We start from the raw sequence: 21,480 nt of genomic DNA, 5'->3' as shown, positions 1-21,480 counted from the left end.
TACTAGAAGGATTAAATACAATAAATATATTAAGTTCATTAACAACTACAAAATTTTGTAAATAAGAAACAAATGATACAACACACCAGAAATTGTAATATTATATGAGGTACAGTACATTAAATCAGTGGTCATCAACATATAACATTCTGTGTACCAAGAGGGACAACGAAAATTGCAGAAACAGCATCAGAGAGCAACAGAATTCAAGGATTCTGAGGCAGGAGACAACAGAAAATGGACACAAAGAAGTATAAATAGGCAGAGAAAAGCAGTGATAAGATGGTAGGATTTCAATGAAGATCTCAAAAAGTTATGCATTTAACAATAATAATAGTAGTGCTGTTATAATAGCAGTGCTATGCATTGTTCAGAACAATGAAACAATTCCAGAAAACTAGAAAGTCACATTAATTCACCCTCTTTATAAAATGGGGAACAAAACAGATATCAATAATTATGAGGAATTTCACTGCTACCCTTTGAATACACAATCTTGTTGAAAGCTCTTCTGGACATTTCATATCCTCAGTTAGATGAACAAATCTGAGGGTATGAAACTTGATTTAGAAGTAACGGATCCTGTCCAGAGAAAAATTCTATATTTTAAACAAATAATTACTTATATGAAAATATCATATTAAAAGACTGTGCCAATATTTCTTAATTTTAAAAAGGCATGTGTTTCAATAGACAGTGACTCCCTCCTTCAAACCCTGAAGGAATTTGCAGTAGACAGGAAAACTCTGAAAGTATCTAAAGTTAAACTTCTCGAAACAACTTAGTCCCCACCAAATTGTATTAGAAGTCAGACAAGAAGACAGCTTTTCAGTGTTATTTTTTTGTAAGTGAATGTAAAACAGAGGAATAAGAACAAAATGTTTATAACTATGTAAAGTTAGTTAAATGGAAAGAAAAAATAAACTGTTTGGTCTTCGCAGATGATCTGATAATAATAGAGGGAACTCAGAGAATGCAAGGAAAGGACCAGAACTTCTGAAGGAGATAACGGAGATGACAGATCTACAGATATCATATGAAAAGACAGCAACAAGAATTTTAAAAATCAAGTATGGTAACAACAAGAAAACAGACAACTTTAAATATATGGGAGAAAATATGAATATGAAAAGTGAAAAAGAAGCAGGTAAAATCAAGACTAAAAAATGAAAAGAGCAGGCATGATGTAACAAATACGTACAACAAAAATGTTTTTCTAAAGATATTAAATTAAGGCATTATAATACAGTTGTAAAACCAGTAGTCCTCTATGGATCGGAAGCACTAATTTTATCCAGATGCAAAAGGGTATTAGAAGATCTGGAAAAGATACAAAGAAGAATCCAGCGAAAAATGTTAGGTTCAACAAAGAACAAGGATGCCAATTGGTTTTTTGGTCCAAATAAAGAAATACAGTCATTCTGCCTTAAAATAACAGACATGACGTGGAAAAGATGTGTTACAGTTTATGGACATCTAGAGAGAATGGAGGAAGACAAATTAACAAAGACTACCCAAGTATTCTTCCAGAACAGTTAAACAGACAAAGAAACTGGGTGGGGAGGCAAAATTAAAAAGAACTTAGAAGAAATGCAGGTTGAATAGGAGACCTTACTATATAAAGAATCAGACTAGAGGTGAAGAAATACAAAGGTTTTCTGTAAGCTAAAAGAAACGAAGAACAACTGGTGTCAAAGGGTCAAATGAGATGAAAAGAGCCCATTCTGAGAAAATGAAAGAGAATCGGAGGAAGGAAAAGAGAAATAAATGGTTATCTTGACATGGTCCTCAGTTGATATGTAACGATGGAAAAAATACAGTAGTGCTATGCCACGTAAAAGTGTTGAGTGCAGGCCTCCAGTGGTTATTCAGGTTTTCGGGGTTACACTGCAGGAAAAAAAAATTAGTGCACCTAGAAAGATAATGTCAGTTTTGATTCTATGACGGATGTGCCACCTGGGAAACAGAAGATATACTGGTAATGGTTTCAAAGTCGTCCGCCAACACATAGCGTAGTCGCATAGCTACCAAAGCACTATCTGTGTCTATCCTTCAATGGAGAATGCTCACAGCCGGAAAGCTCAGTGTAGTGGAAACGTATGTAGCAGGCAGAGAAGCACACCACGGAGAGGCACTCGCGCTTCGTACAGTCCACTGAGCGAGTTTGAAAGGGGCAAATTGTGGCCTTCCAAGTGGCGGGATGGCTCTTTCTGAAACAGTCATACAAGTCGGACGTGAGAGTCTGCTGTGCAACGGTGTTGGTATCAGTGGTTACGCGAACATTCTCACATCCACAGACAAGATTCTGGACGTCCACGCAGCACAGATTCCCGCTAGGATCGTCGTATTGTAAGGGCAACAGTGGCAGACCGTACAGCTACCACATCACAGATAACAGGGATAGTGAGCCCAGACATGTCAACACTAACTGTTGAAATCTGTTTGTTAGCGGTAGGACTACGGCACCCACACCTCTAACCGTTCTCCTCTCACGCCACAGCATCGACGTGCACGGCTCGACAGGTGTCGTCAGAGGATAACATAGCGCGCAGTGGTTTTCAGCGATGAATGCAGATTCTGCCTACGCACAAGTGATGGTCGTTTGAGCGTACGATGAAGACCTATTCAGCGCTGTCTCTTAAAGTGCATTCGTTCAAGACTCACTGGTCCCACCTCAGGCCTTATGGTCTGGGGTGCGATAGGCTATAACTCTCGTTTAGCTTTGGTGTTTCTGAAGGCTTCGCTAAACAGCGCTCGGTACGTGCAGAACGTTGTTCTTGTGCCATTATTGCAATAGGAAGGTGATATCCTTTTCCAACAGGGTAATGCTCGCCCACACACCCCGTGAAACTCTACGTGCTTCGCAAGAGGCCCAGCAGCTCTCCTGGCCAGCACAATCTCCGAACTTGGCTCCAGTCGAGTACGTGTGGGATATGATTGGACAAGAAGTTACTTGTGTGACTCGTCAACCCCCAACTTTACAGAACCAAGTGAACAGGTCGAGCAGGCGTGGCGTAACGTATCCCAGGACAATATTCGCCGTCTGTACGATCGAGTGGATGCTAGAGTTAGCGACTGCATTGCCGCCCGTGGAGACTACACCACGCACTAATATGGGTTTTTCAGCATGTTCGATATCTGCCACCTCATAACTGCTTCTGCTATTGATCTGTATACATACGCATTTCATATACTCCACTGTTGCAACAATAAATCTTGAGTGAACGGGAAAGTTCTAAAAGAGTGTACTATTTTTCATTTCGGAAGTGTATCTTACTTTTGTATCTTTGTTCATAAGTTCCTTGTGTGAGATTCAATAGTTGTGAAACTGCAACAGGTTCTTCTTCAGCCTTCCTAGCCATAAATCCAAAACGAGAGCCAATAATAAAACCGTACGAACTAACGAACTGTAGACCACACCAGTCTCACAGAACTAGTGTACAATTGTGAGAGAGACCTTGCGTTCTGTCACATAGGTACTCTACATCTACATCTACATCCCTACTCCGCAAGCCACCTGACTGCGTGTGGCGGAGTGTACCTTGAGTACCTCTATCGCTTCTCCCTTCTATTCCAGTCTCGTATTGTTCGTGGAAAGAAGGATTGTCGGTATGCCTCTGTGGGGGCTCTAATCTCTCTGATTTTTTCCTCATGGTCTCTTCGCGAGATATACGTAGGAGGGAGCAATATACTGCTCGACTCCTCGGTGAAGGTATGTTCTCGAAACTTCAACAAAAGCCCGTACCGAGCTACTGAGCGTCTCCAGATTTATGCTGCATCAAGAGGCCAGCGACTACTTATTCCGGTAACTCAGCCTACAACAACATTAGAGAGGGTTCAGAATTTTAGAACTAACTAATGTAGTAAATGAAATTAGTGCTTTTGTATAATTTTATCGTACGTGAAGAAATATTGACCGCAGTGATTCCTGATATTTCGGTAATGCCTCAGGTGGACACCCCCAGAGCGTTCCAGCAGTTTTCAGAAGAGCTACCGACGAAACGTCAGAAAGCAGCATGATCCGACATGCCGGTCTCCGAGCCCGAAAAATATTTCTTTTCTTTGAACAGTCCTAAATCACAGACCTCTGCGCTATACTTTCCATTGTTTTTTCAGTGTTTCACAATATTTGCGATCTAAATTCACAGAACTGTTACTTTAACTGGATAACTTCTAATGTATTTCGCGAAGATATATATTTTCTTACACACCGAAGTGGGGAAAAATATGGACACAGAACCGAAATTTAACGGCGTCTGAGACCGCTCCCTTGTTCATCTATACCTGCATGATGGGATCGCACGGATCAGTTTGATCAATTTTTTGCTACAATATATTTATATCACTGGCGTTACACGTGCAGTGTCCACAGTTGTGTACACACTGATAACTTCTGACAACGGGAAAACCATGTATAAAGAGGATATCGCAGGCCAATCAACATTACATGACTACTTGTGATCGCAGTGGAAACACCAACAGTAAGTGGTGCAAAATAACAAATGATTAAATGCGACTCTGTAATAAAATATCGGTAGTTCCATTTCTTAACTTTAAACATGAATGTTCGACAATATGTCTCCGTCACAGAGTGTTATTGCACCTACTTAACATAAAATGTTTGGTTGGATGTGGGAATTGCACGGGTCAGCTGAAAATTCTATCATGTATTAGGTGCTGAGGAAATGTACACGACCATAATTTTAATTCCGCGGGGTTTCCCAAAAAGAGTATCGATAGTATAAACACTTACGGCAATAAATAAACGAATTAATGTGTTTGTGCGTCATTACTGAACCTTGTGAAATCATGCAATCATGCAGACATATAGGTGTGTGTGTGTGTGTGTGTGTGTGTGTGTGTGTGTGTGTTTGTGTGTGTGTGTGTGTGTGTCTGTGTGTGTGTGAGCGCGCGCGCGTGTGTGTTTAGGGCGCCTAACAGCAAGGTTATTAGCACCTTTGTTAAATTAATATGATACGAATGTTGTTAAAAATCATAAGACTAAATATTCATCGAATGTATCCTCACCTAAAAATTCCATCAGACTTTTTCCATTTACATTCTCCTTCATCTACCCAATAATACCAAGTCCCGCAGAATGTAAGATAGTCTGCTTTCTCAATTTTAAAATATGCGTTCGGAACCAATCAACAAAATAAAGGCTAAAATAATAAATCAGGACAGTTTGTCTATCTGGTCACTTTCAAAAAAAAATCGAGAATGAACCAGCTGAAACGTCCCCTTGGAAAAATTAAGCGTGACTGTCCTGGAAAACCTCTTACATTATTTGATTTTCAAACGGCTGAGCAAAACTGGACGAACTCAGACATTTCTCTCTTTACTTATTCTGATCATCACTAAACTGACACACAATATTTTTAGCGCAACGCAATCTGACTTTCAACAATCTCTACAAAAGAATGGCCCTGATCAACAATAACCTATACCTTTCATGAATCACTTACCTCACAAAAATCTTCGTTACTCGAACTACTGCAATACAGCGAGCGCCAATGCTGCCAGGTAAATAAAAGATTCTAACTACTGAAGGCACAACTACTGATAGGCATAGTTAGCAAATGAAAGATTTTCATAGAGAACAAACAATGTATTTACCTTAATAGTGTTCAAAAGTCATAATGTATATATCAGTTCATGACATTCGGTCTTACAAATTTCCTTTTTCTGACGGGCAAACGTCCAGATCGTCCGCTTTCAAAACTCTGGCATCTCTCTCTCCACACCCACCACTGCTGGTGGCTCACCTCCAACTGCAAAACGCTACGCACTGTTCACATCCAACTGCCCAACACTACAATAGCGAATATTCCAACAATGAGTCCACCCAGCCACAGATTGCACACAGCACAGTCGGTGATTTTCATACAGAGCGCTACGTGGCGTTACCAACATAAAAACCTAAACAGCCTACTTACACAGCTAATAGGGCTAATACGGCTAAGAACTTATTAAAACCTTCTCCTAGATAATTTAAGGGCAATTAACATAATCTTAAGCACCGTATCACATTTGTCTGCTAGAACAGAGGATCAGTTGCTGAAGTGGGTTCTCCCCTCTTGTCTTAATATACGAGGGCAGTTCAATAAGTAATGCAACATTTTTTTTCTGAAACAGGGGTTGTTTTATTCAGCATTGAAATACACCAGGTTATTCCCCAATCTTTTAGCTACATAACACTATTTTTCAACGTAATCTCCATTCAATGCTACGGCCTTACGCCACCTTGAAATGAGGGCCTGTATGCCTGCACGGTACCATTCCACTGGTCGATGTCGGAGCCAACGTCGTACTGCATCAATAACTTCTTCATCATCCGCCTAATGCCTCCCACGGATTGCGTCCTTCATTGGGCCAAACATATGGAAATCCGACGGTGCGAGATCAGGGCTGTAGGGTGCATGAGGAAGAACAGTCCACTGAAGTTTTGTGAGCTCCTCTCGGGTGCGAAGACTTGTGTGAGGTCTTGCGTTGTCATGAAGAAGGAGAAGTTCGTTCAGATTTTTGTGCCTACGAACACGCTGAAGTCGTTTCTTCAATTTCTGAAGAGTAGCACAATACACTTCAGAGTTGATCGTTTGACCATGGGGAAGGACATCGAACAGAATAACCCCTTCAGCGTCCCAGAAGACTGTAACCATGACTTTACCGGCTGAGGGTATGGCTTTAAACTTTTTCTTGGTAGGGGAGTGGGTGTGGCGCCACTCCATTGATTGCCGTTTTGTTTCAGGTTCGAAGTGATGAACCCATGTTTCATCGCCTGTAACAATCTTTGACAAGAAATTGTCACCCTCAGCCACATGACGAGCAAGCAATTCCGCACAGATGGTTCTCCTTTGCTCTTTATGGTGTTCGGTTAGACAACGAGGGACCCAGCGGGAACAAACCTTTGAATATCCCAACTGGTGAACAATTGTGACAGCACTACCAACAGAGATGTCAAGTTGAGCACTGAGTTGTTTGATGGTGATCCGTCGATCATCTCGAACGAGTGTGTTCGCACGCTCCGCCATTGCAGGAGTCACAGCTGTGCACGGCCGGCCCGCACGTGGGAGATCAGACAGTCTTGCTTGACCTTGCGGCGATGATAACACACGTTTTGCCCAACGACTCACCGTGCTTTTGTCCACTGCCAGATCACCGTAGACATTCTGCAAGAGCCTATGAATATCTGAGATGCCCTGGTTTTCTGCCAAAAGAAACTCGATCACTGCCCGTTGTTTGCAACGCACATCCGTTACAGACGCCATTTTAACAGCTCCATACAGCGCTGCCACCTGTCGGAAGTCAATGAAACTATACGAGACGAAGCAGGAATGTTTGAAAATATTCCACAAGAAATTTCCGGTTTTTTCAACCAAAATTGGCCGAGAAAAAAAAATGTGTTGCATTACTTATTGAACTGCCCTCGTAAAACACACACAATGAAAATGTGCTAAACTTAAGTCTTCACCCTACAAGCAACAAACATTGAATGGTCCTGTCATAAACTGTGTTATTTCAGCAGTCAAGTTAGAAAGACTCCATTTCACTCAGTGGTCGAAATGAGAAACGCCACGGTTTAGTATACGGGGCAGTCAAATGAAAACGAGAAAGGCGGAAAAAGAGTAATTAAACCGTTTATTATTTCATAATATGGAAATGGAAATGCCGTGTGGATAGGGCCTCCCGTCGGGTAGACAGTACGCCTGGTGCAAGTCTTTCGTGTTGACGCCACTTGGGATTCTTGCGTGTCGATGGATATGAAACGATGATGATAAGGACAACACAACACCCAGTCCCTGAGCGGAGAAAAACTCCGACCCCAGCCGGGAATTGAAACCGGCCCGTTAGGTATGACGTTCCGTCGCGCAGATCACTCAGCTACCAGGGGCGGACATTTCATAATCAATCGCCATATCTCTTACTGTATGTATCTCACTGTGAGACGAGACAGTCGATGTCTTCATGGAAAATTTTTTACGGTCGCCTAGGGAACCATGGCTGTGCCTAAGCGAGCACCTCTTTGTCTGAAGAAAATCTACGGCCACGAATACTTCATTCACGGCTCCGAAAATATGGAATTCGCATCGGGACAGATTGGGTCTGTATGGAGGATATGTACGGGCTTCCCAGCGGAACTGCAGATTACTAAGGAATCGTTTTCTTAAATCTAGAATCATGAAACATAACCTCACATATATTTTATGTGACTGCAGAATATTTATAAAAGTGAGACATAAGCTCAGCAAATTACAGTTGAACCAAGTTGACTATCATGATTGAAATGAAATTTTCATACATCCTACAGTAGATTACCTTCTGAATAACATTTTCTCCCACATGGTCCAAACAGTTAAATGAAAAATCTAAATAAATAAAATAAATTAAAAATTAAACATGTGTTCTAGATTTTTTAATATAAATTGTCTGAATATATAAAATAAATAAAGCTATGGCCTTGAAGAAAACAAATCACGACATTCGTTTGGAGATATATGCTACTGGGGACGAGAGATTATATGAAATGGAAGGGCCATATCTGCAACAGAAAGTATTTATCTAACTTGCAAGTGACGCACTACGACAAAGTCTAGCAAATGGGCAGTTTATGCAATATGGTCATATATAAGTTAAATGCTTATTTGACATTACGATAGTGAAATTTTTCTTTTAAAAAAAGGGGTTCCGTTACCGGTTTCAACGAACTACGTTGCCATTTTCAAATGTAAAACATCAGTTGGAGAATATATAATGGGAATTGCTTCAATATATCTGACAACAATTATGAAAAATAATGAGACCAGGTGAAAGCGGCAATGGTAACACAATCAGGTCACCACAAGTTACGACCCTGCTTGCCTAACCATTCATTCCATGTCCTAATGTAGAATAGAGACAGTCGATGTCTTCATGGAAAAATTTTTACGGTCGCCTAGGGAACCATGGCTGTACCTAAGCGAGCACCTCTTTGTCTGAAGAAAATCTACGGCCACGAATACTTCATTCACGGCTCCGAAAATATGGAATTCGCATCGGGACAGATTGGGTCTGTATGGAAGATATGTACGGGCTTCCCAGCGGAACTTCTGCAACGTATTCGAAACATGTGCTGGCCCATGCTCCGAGACCTTTGATGTAATGTATTGTTTTAGCCTGTCTGATAACATTCCTTAGCCATGAGTTATCGAAATCGGTTGTTTATTAGTACTGCATATGTGCCTGCATTTTTGCGATAGGAAGGAGTTATTAAAGAAATTAATAAAGATTAAAAGAAATGGATTACATTTGTCGTTCAAGTCGTCTGTTTTCTAGGCTCCTTGCCAAGATAGCCGTTCGAGATTGGCTGCATTAAGAGTAGACTCCTATCTCTAAACCTTTTGTTTACTATTATGTTGGTGCATTAGTTCGTAGTGTTTTTGTTTTGCATGTCGGTATTCCGGTTACTATGGGTTTATTCATCGATTGTCATTTTTTATTTGTAGTTCACTGTTGCTGTATGTTTACATTTTGTCATTTTATAATTTTGAGATAGTGAGTAGAGTTGTGGACGCTAGAAAATGAAGTGCCAAGTGGAGAAGTCGGAACATTTCCGACATATTCTCCTGTTTGTGTTCAGTAGAGACTTGACGTCAGCGGAAGCAGGTAGAAACATTTGCACCATTTATTGAGATAATGTCACCTGATAGAGCACGGAAAGAAAATAGTTTTCTAGTTTTAAAGAGGATCGTTTTGACATTAGTGAACCTTCACATTCGGGAAGATCTTCACGGTTTGATGAAGTTCATTTACACGCATTAATCCACAATTATCAACGTCAGTGTACTCGAGTACTGGATGTTGTGATCATTCCACTATCACGCGACATTTGTATGCAGTGGGAAAAGTTCAAAAATCGGATGTATGTGTACCGCATGCTCTAAGCCCAAACCAGAAAAATCAGCGGGTGTCCATATGTGCAGCTCTGCTTGTTCGTGGTCAATTGAACAACACCGACCATTTCTATCCCGTATCGTTACTGGTGACGATAAATGGTGTCTTCACATGTTGCCAAGGTTGTTTCGACTACGCTGGGGAAGTTCGCAGTGATCCATAAACCACGCGTCCATAGTCCATCGTACAATACCTTCAAAAAATTTGAGCAGACGTGACCTGTTTGCTCCCCAAGACCTGTGACTATGGCACCCCAAGATGTTTAGTGGACTGAAGGACCTTCCCTCAAGTATGTTTGGTAGGGTTGCCATTACAGCGTCAAATTAAATGTGAGACTCAGAAAACTTAGAGAATCCTTAAAATTTAAAATGGTGTCCAAATGGCAATACTTGTTACACATGAAACATTGTGGTTGTAGTTCGCTAGTAGGATATCATTATAGCGTCCGTGCAAAAATTAACATGTCACGCTTACAAATGAATACGACGAAAGATGAATGCTGGTAAAAAGTTGTTGGAACCAATGAATTTCTTAGAGGAGAAGTCTTTCAGCCAATGGATGCACACTGAGGTGACAGAGGTCATGGGATATTTCCTAATAACGCGTCGGACTACCATTTGCCCGGTGTAGTGCACCAGCTCGACGTGGCATGGACTCAATAAATCGTTGGAAGTCCCCTGCAGAAATATTGAGCCTTGCTGCCGCTATAGCAGGCCATAATTGCGAAAGTCACCCCGGTGCAGGATTTTGTGCACGAAACGTGTGTGTTTGTGTGTGTTGGAGTTTATGGGCGCTCAACATCGAGGTCATCAGCGCCCTGACACACATTAAAAGGAACGAATGTGATCAGACCTAAGAAAACTGAAGCACACACGCAAAGAAAGCACGAAAAGAAAGAAAATGCTATATAAGAAAGTAAAACCGAAGGAAAGGGAAAACAGAGCAACAAGAATGCCACTGAAATTGTCACTGGCTGGCTACTGACATAAAATATGGGCGAGCTTGTCACACAGTGAGCAAATTAAAATCCTCTCCCTAAAATCTTTGTAAAAACATTTGACATGGCACAGAACTTTAAAACTTTAGCCACATTCGTCCGAGTGTGTCCTAAAAGAGTTGGCAGGTCCGCTGGCAATACAGCCGCGGCCCGCTGGTCAGAAAATAAAACGCAATCCAATAAAACGTGGCGCACAGTGACCTGGACGCCGCAAGCACCACACATTGGAGGGTCTTCTCGCCGGAGCAGGAAGCCATGCGTCATAGGGCTGTGGCCTATTCGAAGCCGAGGGAGGAGAACCTCGTCCCGTCGATGGGGCTGAAAGGAAGTACACCACACACGCGTTACCTCTCAGTTAGGTCTGTAATAGTTCGGTAGGATTCATGTCAGGTGATTTGGGCGGCCAAATCATTCACTCGAATTGTCCAGAATGTTCTTCAAGCATCGCGAACAATTATGGCCCGTTTACATGGCGCATTGTCACCCATAAAAATTGCTTTGTTGTTTGGCAACATGAAGCTCATGAACAGCTACAAATGGTCTCCAAATAGCAGAACATAACCATTTTCAGTCAGTGATCCGTGCATTTTCATGTAACACAGCCTACACTTTTATGGTGCCACCACCACTTTGCACAGTGCCTTGTTGGCGACTTGTGTGGCTTTGTGTGGTTTGTTCCACACTCGAACCTTACCATAAGCTCTTACCAGCTTAAATCGTAACTAATCTGTCCAGACCACGGTTTTCCAGTCGTCTAGGGTCCAACCGATGTGGTAAAGAGCCCAGGATAGACGCTGCAGGCGATGTCGTGCTGTTAACAAAGGCATTCGTGTCGCTCTTCTGCTCTCATCGCCCATTAACGCCAAATTTCACCACACTTTCCCAACGGATACATTAGTTGCACGTCCCACATTGATTTCTGCGGTTGCTTGTCTGACATCTCTACGCAAACGCTGCTGCTCTGGTTAAGTGAACGCCCTCGGCCACGGCGTTATCCGTGATCAGAGATAATGCCTGAAATTTGGTATTCTCGGCACACTCTTGACACTGTGGATCTCGGAATATTGAATTCCCTAACGATTTCCAAACTTTAATGTCCCATACGTCTAGCTCCAACTACTATTCCACGCTTAAAGTCTGTTAAATCTTGTCGTGCGACCATAATCACGTCGTAAACATTTTTGCATGAATCACCTGAGTATTGATGACAGCTCCACCCATGCACAGATCTTTTATACCTTGCGTACACAATTCTACTGTGATCTGTATATGTGTACATGGCTATCCCATGACTTTCGTCACCTCAGTGTTCTATTACAGTTGAGGTTTGATTTCTTCAAACACAATAGTTGAACGTGATTATAAAGAGCCCATCGTGCATTAGTGAGAAAAATAAGTTATAAGATGTTACGGAATTCCCTCAGTTTGCTGAAAAACTTTGAGGTGTGCTAACTATCTACTCATGCTGTCGAGGATATTCTTTACGAACTGATATGGGAGAATGTTGTAGGTTGGAACAATTTTCAGACTTTTGCTCTGGCCGTTCCTGTAATGGAAGTGTAAAATAATTTCTTATTCTACTTTTAATTGATGGCAATCACCTTTTATGTGCTGCAGTCTTTTTCTGAAATTCCAAAAATTGCTCCGGAATATGTGAAAACATGTTTCAAGGTGCTATGTGGTCATGTACCTAGCAACAAATAGTCGATTGAAATTTAAAAGCTTTTCAGTCGAGAAAAATCTTGTCAATAATGTATTTAGTCGACCGTATGTTACATTATTACTCTACTACAGACCAAGAATCAATAAGTGAAATCAAATTGTGCAGTAATACTATCAAATACCAGTTCCATGTTAAACACGTTTTGAAATAGAAGCTACTGGAAACTAACACAAACTTCAGTTTTAGAGACAGGTAAAATTGTTAATAAATTAAAGAAACTCAGTTCATTTGCAAATATCACTTGATCCATGGTAAAAGACTTTATGCCGTTTCAAGGTAAAACGTAGTGTACGACCGATGAAGTATGGTTTCATCGTCATCAAGTTATATAACTTGTTTTACACAAAATTCTGTAAATGAAGAATTAATTATCTCTTCCAAATAGCTTTAATAAACCATACAGCATTTAAACAAGTAGAACTCGAAATATTTACACATACTGCCCAAAACAACAAGAACAAAAATTGTAGAAAATGGCGGTAACTGCTTATGGCTGTCTCTTGAGAGTATTGCTCCATGTGATTCTAAAATCAGTCAGCAGACCGAAGTACCGACCATAAAAGATTGTGAGTTCCTAGGTACACTGTCGTCTAGGTACAACACTCTCTCGTACAAAATACGACCAGTTATCATGTCATGGCACATCAATATAGAAATGTGAAACGTATTAAACGCAATTTCTCCAAGATAGATTTATAGCGGAGAACAAATAGTGCAAAAATTTCGACGTCTAAGTCTTATAGAATTACAATTCTTTTTTGTGGATCCGGGCTAAAAACATTTTTTATTCGATTTATTTTTTTTCATTACTTAAATCTTATGAGCCAAAGGGGAATGAAAACTGGTGTTACTCCTGCGAGCAAAGGATAAAAAAACATTGTTTAGATGTCACAGTCGCACTGTAAATAGTACATACATCGAATTTTAATGACTAAACCAGAAATATTGCTTCTTCTGCTGCGCGTGGTCGAAGAAGAGAGACCCTCTGTCAACGTCCGTGTTCTCTAAACGCTATGGACCTACGTATGTGACACGTTCGGTGAAGGAAACATCACTCCGTATAGCTGGAGGAACTATACTCGTGAAATTGTTTTAGTAGATTTTTCAGTCTTGGTTTAGCCCTAGTATTAAGATTAGGAATTCACAACTCCGATCTCGCTACATTGACGGAAACGGAATATTTTACGTGATGTGTTATAACCAGATGACATTACAATCGCCCGACCATAATTGTGGGTCCTTTGACTGCTCTGGGACATGGGTTATTGGAACATAAACATATGAAATATTTATTCACTTTATTGTGTGAATGATAAAAATATTCGCCGGAGGAGAGTGCTTGATAATTTACAACCCTCACTGAGTAGTAAAGCATAACTTGAAGTACAATGTTCAACATTTACAGAAGTTCATTTTCATTAACTCTTTAGTCCTACTCGATGGTGTGGACTGCTTCATCTGAGGACTCAAACTGGAGCAGAGCGCTTTCATGCTCAACTCGATATTGACCTCTGTGCGAGTGTGCTGCTATGTTAAGAGAGAGGCCATGATCTTCATGAGTGTCTCTCATTCGTTGTTGCTCATGCAGCCAGACCTCGCTAATTTGTCTGGTATCGATGTGCATTGCCGACTTTGGTGTGACACTGCGATCTCTGGACGACACCGCATTATGATCGCTACCAAACTAATACTCCAGTATTTCCATGTGCGCAACATATGTTCATCAAAATTTCATTGTTATGCAAGTATTTTTCCTCTATCTTCAGTGCAGAAGAAAGCTACTCCTACAGATGGAGAATGGGGTGAGTACATGGAGGCTATTGGGTGCGATTACTGTCTAGCGTTATTGGAACTTTTCAGATGGAGATCGCAACATAGCACGCCGAGAGCAGCATTTTCTCATCTTTTGGACTCTGAGATAAATCAGATCATTGGCAAGAGGACATAACACCGTCATGCTAACATATCGCAAAGACACTTGGCTGAAGCGAATTGATTGTGGAACAGTGGTGTCGAGATGGGCTCAAGACAGCAGTGTGGCAAGACGACTAAGCTATAATCCCCCCATCATTACACCGCAGGCGGACCGTAGGATTGTTCACCTGGCTCTGAGGTATAGGTGGGTGAAAATAGCAGAAATCCAGGCATGCGTTACAGACATGGTGTCACCACGAACTGTCGGATAATTGGTTACAATGAGTTGGATTGAGATCTCGAGTTGCCATGTGCCGCTTACCGCTGACACCAAACCACAGAAAACAGAGACCTGCATGGGACATTGAGTGGCTTTCTGTGGCGTTCAGCGATGGCTTCCCTCTTCTGTTTATTTCACATACGTTTAACATACAGGATGTTTCAAAAAGAATATACGTATTACAAAGTATAATTTTGTCCAAATTATCGATCGCTGCGCCTCGGCTCGGCTATTGGAGAAAGAATACATAGTCTAGTTTATATTAATAGCCGCTAGCTGTCAGTTGTCTTCTGTTTCACTAGGTAACCGTCATATGTTTCAAATGGCTATGCCGCAACAGAAATCACTTTATGTTCTCGAGTCTTCGAAGTGCAATTCCACGATTACAGTGCAAAGACGTTTCAGATTGAGGTACCAAATTGATCCACCGAATGGGTGGAACATTCGCAGATGGTATCGACAGTTTCTAGACACAGGATGTGTATGTAAAGGAAAGAGAACTGGCCGCCCTCGTGTTCCTGAAGAAAATGATGCACGAATTAAAACTGCCTTCCTACGTAGTCCTTCAAAATCAACTCGTCGTCTCGTCGTGCCAGTCGGGAGTTACAACTGTCTAACACAACAATTTGGCGTGTTTTGAGACGTCGGGTGGTTACGAAGCCGTACAATTTGCAGCTGTTACAAGTTCTGCGTCCTCATGACAAACGCAAACGTGTGACATTTTGTATCGAGATTCTTGATGCTATTGACAATGATAACACTTTCGCACAATGCATGGTGTTCAGTAATGAAGCGACTTTCCTAAGTGGTCAGGTAAACAAACACAATGTTCGAGTTTGGGGCCTACAGAACCCACACGTAGCCATTGAAGATGTACGAGATTCTCCCAAAGTCAATGTGTTTTGTGTGATATCCCTATTATCTGTTTACGACCCATTCTTCTTTGGTTGAAACATGGTTACTGGTCTCGGTTATGTTACAAAACTGGTTGTTTCCGAGGCCCCACGAAGACAACTTCATTTTTGAACAAGACGGGACACCCCTTCACTGGAGTCACGAAATGTGTGAATATCTGAATGAAACTCTACCCAGCCATTGGATTGGTCGTCAAGGAGCTGGTACTTAACATGTCTCAGCTGGGCTCCACAGTCACCAGATTTGACACCCTCTGACTTCTTCCTGTGGGGTTTTGTTAAAGACAACGTTTATGTTCCACCACTCCCATAGAACCTGGAAGAGTTGAAGAACCGAATCCGTACTGTCATAACATCAGTGACGATGGGCACGCTTGCTCGTGTATGGGAGGAATTTTAGTATCGATGTGATATTGTTCGTGTCGCTAATGGAGGACATATTGAACATCCGTAATCTGAACTTGAGAGGTTCGTAAATATGTTTGTAAAGTTTCATATTCGTATGTCTTAAACTTTAATAAATATCTGCACTCGAAATAAGTATATTCTTTTTGAAACACCCTGTATTTCACACACACATTTCACATGTATCTCTAGCTAATTTCGCCGCCATTTTCACACAGTTCAGTGGATATCAAATCGTATGTCTTGAAATATGTGTTGTAAAATGACATAATTTTGCAGGTACATCCAGTGTTACATGTGCCTACTATCTGATAAATGTGCTATGACTACTGTAGAAATAGTAGTAAAAAAGTAAGAAATTGAAACGTAATGCATCATGCGCTTCTCAGTGTTTATGACGTCATATCTTCTGAATTATGTGTCATACAATGACATATTTTTATAGGTAGATTCAGCGGCGGATTTGTATACTGTCTGTGAAAAGTGTTGCGAATAAAGTTAGTAGCAACGAAGTAATAAATTTAAACATCTTGCGTGGTGCATTAGTTTTTCACGCGTCTCACTATGTTCTGAACTGTCATACAGTGATCTAATTTTTTGGTCCATTCAGTGGCATATGTGAATACTATCTACAAAATGTGTCACAAATACAGTTGATAGTAAAGAAAAAATAAATTAAAAAGTCGGTGCTGCATGCGACAGTTTTATTGCATGCACAGCAAAAAATTTTAACTTTCTGGTAGATTAAAACTGTGTGTCGGACCGAGATTCGAACTCGAGACCCTTGCCTTTCGCAAACAAGTGTTCTTCCATCTTTTTCTTCTGATCTAGGTTTTTTTTTTATTAATGTTCGTTGCATATGTCCGGGGCGGACGTCCCATGACACCTGTTCAAGTCCATTGTTGATCCGCTCACTCAGTTTTTTTTTATTACAGAGTGCAGCGAACCCTCTGACCGAAAACGTTAAGCCACCGTACCGGCTCCATGTGAGCTACCACGACTCAGACCCGACCGCATAGCTTTGATTCCGCTACTACCACGTCGTGAATCGTCCTCGGGTAGCTCAGATGGTAGAGCACTTGCCTGCGAAAGGCAAAGGTCCCGAGTTCGAGTCTCGGTCCAGCACAGTCTTCATCAGCCAGGAAGTTTCACATCAGCGCACACTCCGATGCAGAGTGAACATTCTTTCTGGATGTATTATTGTATTACTACTGAAACCTGGGTGATACAGAAATAATTGTTCTTTTTCAGCAGACAAGGCACCGTTGTGGAACGCAGTTCTTCGCCGATGCGGCGACTGCCAGGAAGAAGGATGGCTGTCCCTTCTGTCACCGTGGCGTTACTCGCTCTCTCTTCGCAGAACGTGCAAGAGAGAGCTCACTTTGCGAGCAAACGGAGGCACCCACGGAGGGGGAAATCTGGCTTCCACGTATTCAAACTGTAGTCAGTCTTCGACTGGTCATAGGACTGAACTTGTTTACTTTCAGTGTCATAATGTGCAGGGGCTCGTCTGGACAGTGACAGCGATGTAGTATTGAAGTTACAAGGTCTTTTTTTGAACTCAGTATGCGCGAGTAACTCGGCAGTTGATTTTTTTATAAATGTCAATAAATGTGTTTCATACTAATGGCTTGTAACAACTTACTGGATACTTTAAGCTAAAAAACAGCGAATTAATTGAATATATACTTGCCTGCAAAGAAAAAATTGACTACCAATAGTGGACCAGAACAGCCCGATGTATGTGAACTGTGAGTTGAAACGACTATTACTGGTATAATCCTTCATCCAGTCGACAAAATTTTTGTTCCAAAAACCTGCCTAATATTTCCATATATATTATAAATTCGAAAGTTCGTAAGTGAGTATGTTTGTTGCTCCTTCTCGCTGAAACGGCTGCACGGCTTTGGAAGAAATTTGGAATGCTTACATACCGCACTGGAAACAAGTTCCGGAAAATCACTTTAGTAAATGTCAGCTTCTCCGAAGAAGAGAATTGTCAGCAACTGGCCAAGAGTTGTAAAAGTATTTACCAGTGGAACAACAGTTATTCTTAGAAGAAGCTGTTCACTCTTTTATTTTCTAACTGTGCCGTACTTGTGAAAATGCTTTTATTGTTTAATATGTTCTACACAATACGATTCAACGTAATGAATACAATGCTTATACAATCCTCAAAGTGTTTAACCCATACTTGCACACAAGCCCGTTGCAGTTTAGCCGCTGAGCTGGATTTATTTATGATATGCGAGCTTATCCACTGGTAACAGGCATACACGTGAGGCCAGGCGACGTTGTTACAAATACAGACATCATATAATTTACGGTGCACCAAAGTAGAAACTGCTTGTTTCCTTTCTTCGTCGAGTTAGTATGTTTGTTAATGCTTCACGCTGAAGGGACTGGACGGATTTGGATGAACTTGTAAATGGAGGTAGCCTATATCATGAATTAATACGTAGGCTACCTTTGATTCCGAAAGAAAACGTCGTTCCCGTGCAATGGGTAGCGTCGCTAAAAAGTCATCCATGAAAGTTAATTATCAAATAAAAACATTAAGTTTAGCATAGGGATTAGGTTTTTTTCCATAAGTAAACGAGAGAATTTTGAGCGACATGTGTTCTGTCAGTTTATTCCATCACCTAACATCTGGTGAGGCTCTTTTTCTTTTTCATATCTTGAGATTTACTGGACCGCAAGTTGTTCGCGCCTCATTAACTCCAAGAAGTAACTTTTGTGATGGTACGAGGGCAGTTCAATAAGTAATGCAACACATTTTTTTTCTCGGCCAATTTTGGTTGAAAAAACCGGAAATTTCTTGTGGAATATTTTCAAACATTCCCGCTTTGTCTCGTATAGTTTCATTGACTTCCGACAGGTGGCAGCGCTGTATGGATCTGTTAAAATGGCGTCTGTAACGGATGTGCGTTGCAAACAACGGGCAGTGATCGAGTTTCTTTTGGCGGAAAACCAGGGCATCTCAGATATTCATAGGCGCTTGCAGAATGTCTACGGTGATCTGGCAGTGGACAAAAGCACGGTGAGTTGTTGGGCAAAGCGTGTGTCATCACCGCCGCAAGGTCAAGCAAGACTGTCTGATCTCCCGCGCGCGGGCCGACCGTGCACAGCTGTGACTCCTGCAATGGCGGAGCGTGCGAACACACTCGTTCGAGATGATCGACGGATCACCATCAAACAACTCAGTGCTCAACTTGACATCTCTGTTGGTAGTGCTGTCACAATTGTTCACCAGTTGGGATATTCAAAGGTTTGTTCCCGCTGGGTCCCTCGTTGTCTAACCGAACACCATAAAGAGCAAAGGAGAACCATCTGTGCGGAATTGCTTGCTCGTCATGTGGCTGAGGGTGACAATTTCTTGTCAAAGATTGTTACAGGCGATGAAACATGGGTTCATCACTTCGAACCTGAAACAAAACGGCAATCAATGGAGTGGCGCCACACCCACTCCCCTACCAAGAAAAAGTTTAAAGCCATACCCTCAGCCGGTAAAGTCATGGTTACAGTCTTCTGGGACGCTGAAGGGGTTATTCTGTTCGATGTCCTTCCCCATGGTCAAACGATCAACTCTGAAGTGTATTGTGCTACTCTTCAGAAATTGAAGAAACGACTTCAGCGTGTTCGTAGGCACAAAAATCTGAACGAACTTCTCCTTCTTCATGACAACGCAAGACCTCACACAAGTCTTCGCACCCGAGAGGAGCTCACAAAACTTCAGTGGACTGTTCTTCCTCATGCACCCTACAGCCCTGATCTCGCACCGTCGGATTTCCATATGTTTGGCCCAATGAAGGACGCAATCCGTGGGAGGCATTAGGCGGATGATGAAGAAGTTATTGATGCAGTACGACGTTGGCTCCGACATCGACCAGTGGAATGGTACCGTGCAGGCATACAGGCCCTCATTTCAAGGTGGCGTAAGGGCGTAGCATTGAATGGAGATTACGTTGAAAAATAGTGTTATGTAGCTAAAAGATTGGGGAATAACCTGGTGTATTTCAATGCTGAATAAAACAACCCCTGTTTCAGAAAAAAAATGTGTTGCATTACTTATTGAACTGCCCTCGTACATATGTGTGCATAGTAAGTTTCGGCATTAACATTTCTTTATAAATTCGAACATTGTGTTTTACCTAGGGTAACACCGCGGGGAGTAAGATAGTATTTCAATAATAGCAGACACATTGAATTAGAGTCACTCATACAGGAACTGCTAGTGAACTAACAAATGAAAGCGACCGTTCCATTTTATATCTACATCAACGATTGAATTAAGCAAGCCACCTTGGGGTGCATAACAGAGAATAAACTGTGTACCACTGCCCCCCCCCCCTCCTCGCCCCTCCCTCCCCCTTCTTTTCACAAATTATGTGAGAGAACAACAACTGTCGTCAAGTCACTAGTCAAGATTGATTTTCTCTGATTTTGTCGCCAAGGTTATTTCTTGAGATTCCTTAGGGTATTTTTGTTACTACTAAAAGAAAAAGGGTGTTTTTCTTACCAGACACGTTTCACTTCATTGAAGCAAATTGTCGTCAGTGGTCTGTAATTAAACATATTTACAGTCTAATTTGTTTCCTAGTTCGTCAACAAACTGTTGGTTTTAACTTATGGTCTTTTCTGCTTGGTTTTTCGCCTACATCAGGAAATGTCGTCTTCTAACACGTCTTTCGTTCCTTTCTACGTTAGACACTGATACATGTGGTCTAATTTTACGCTGCTTTGCAGAACTATGCATTTCTTACGTTTCACACAGCATACTTTTCCTTATACCACTGTTCACTGTTTATTTGTATACTCCAAGTGTGTATTGTGTTTTGCAGTGTTGCTAACATTCCCATTAGTTGTCTTTGACCTATATTTTTTGTTCTTTTTTTTCTTTCTTTTCTCTGTAATTCATCGCGAGTATGCTATTCTGTTTGATTATTTTGCTCTGTATTTATATAGTGTGTAAAATTAATGAAGGAATAATGATGGAACTGCTTTTTTATGAGTAGATAGGAGAGGGAGAAGCAAGTATGAGTGGGCAAAGAGCATAGTAGAGTGATGGAGAGTGAGTTGAAGGAGAAAGGTGAGAGCCAAGAAATGAAATGAAATTTGGGAAGGGAGGGAAGGGTTGAATGTAAGAGGGTGAAGGAGGAAGTAGTATGATCCCTGGCTCTCCGTGGACGTGTGTTTCCGGAAACGTTACATTAACCCTCTCGAACATTCGCAACGCTTCTGTTTTTAGCGTCTGCTGTCTCCGTGACATCTCACGCACACTAAACGACCCCGTGTTGACTCTTCCCTGTGCCCTTTG

General features: G+C 41.5%; 1 protein-coding gene across 1 annotated transcript in view; it reads left to right on the top strand.

Moving 5' to 3' along the window:
• The window catches only part of LOC124607136 (leucine-rich repeat and fibronectin type-III domain-containing protein 5-like), a 197,841-nt gene extending 180,051 nt beyond the window's left edge, over positions 1 to 17,790 (top strand). The window contains exon 4 of the mRNA XM_047139344.1: positions 17,415 to 17,790. The gene's annotated coding sequence lies outside the window, so the exon portion shown is untranslated. The remainder of the gene's footprint in view (positions 1 to 17,414) is intronic.
• The last annotated feature ends 3,690 nt before the right edge of the window (positions 17,791 to 21,480 follow it).

The sequence above is a fragment of the Schistocerca americana genome, chromosome 3 (genome assembly GCF_021461395.2).
Source record: "Schistocerca americana isolate TAMUIC-IGC-003095 chromosome 3, iqSchAmer2.1, whole genome shotgun sequence".
NCBI classification, from domain to species: domain Eukaryota; kingdom Metazoa; phylum Arthropoda; class Insecta; order Orthoptera; family Acrididae; genus Schistocerca; species Schistocerca americana.
Note: the sequence above shows the minus strand (reverse complement) of the source record. Positions and strands in the feature narration are given on the sequence as shown.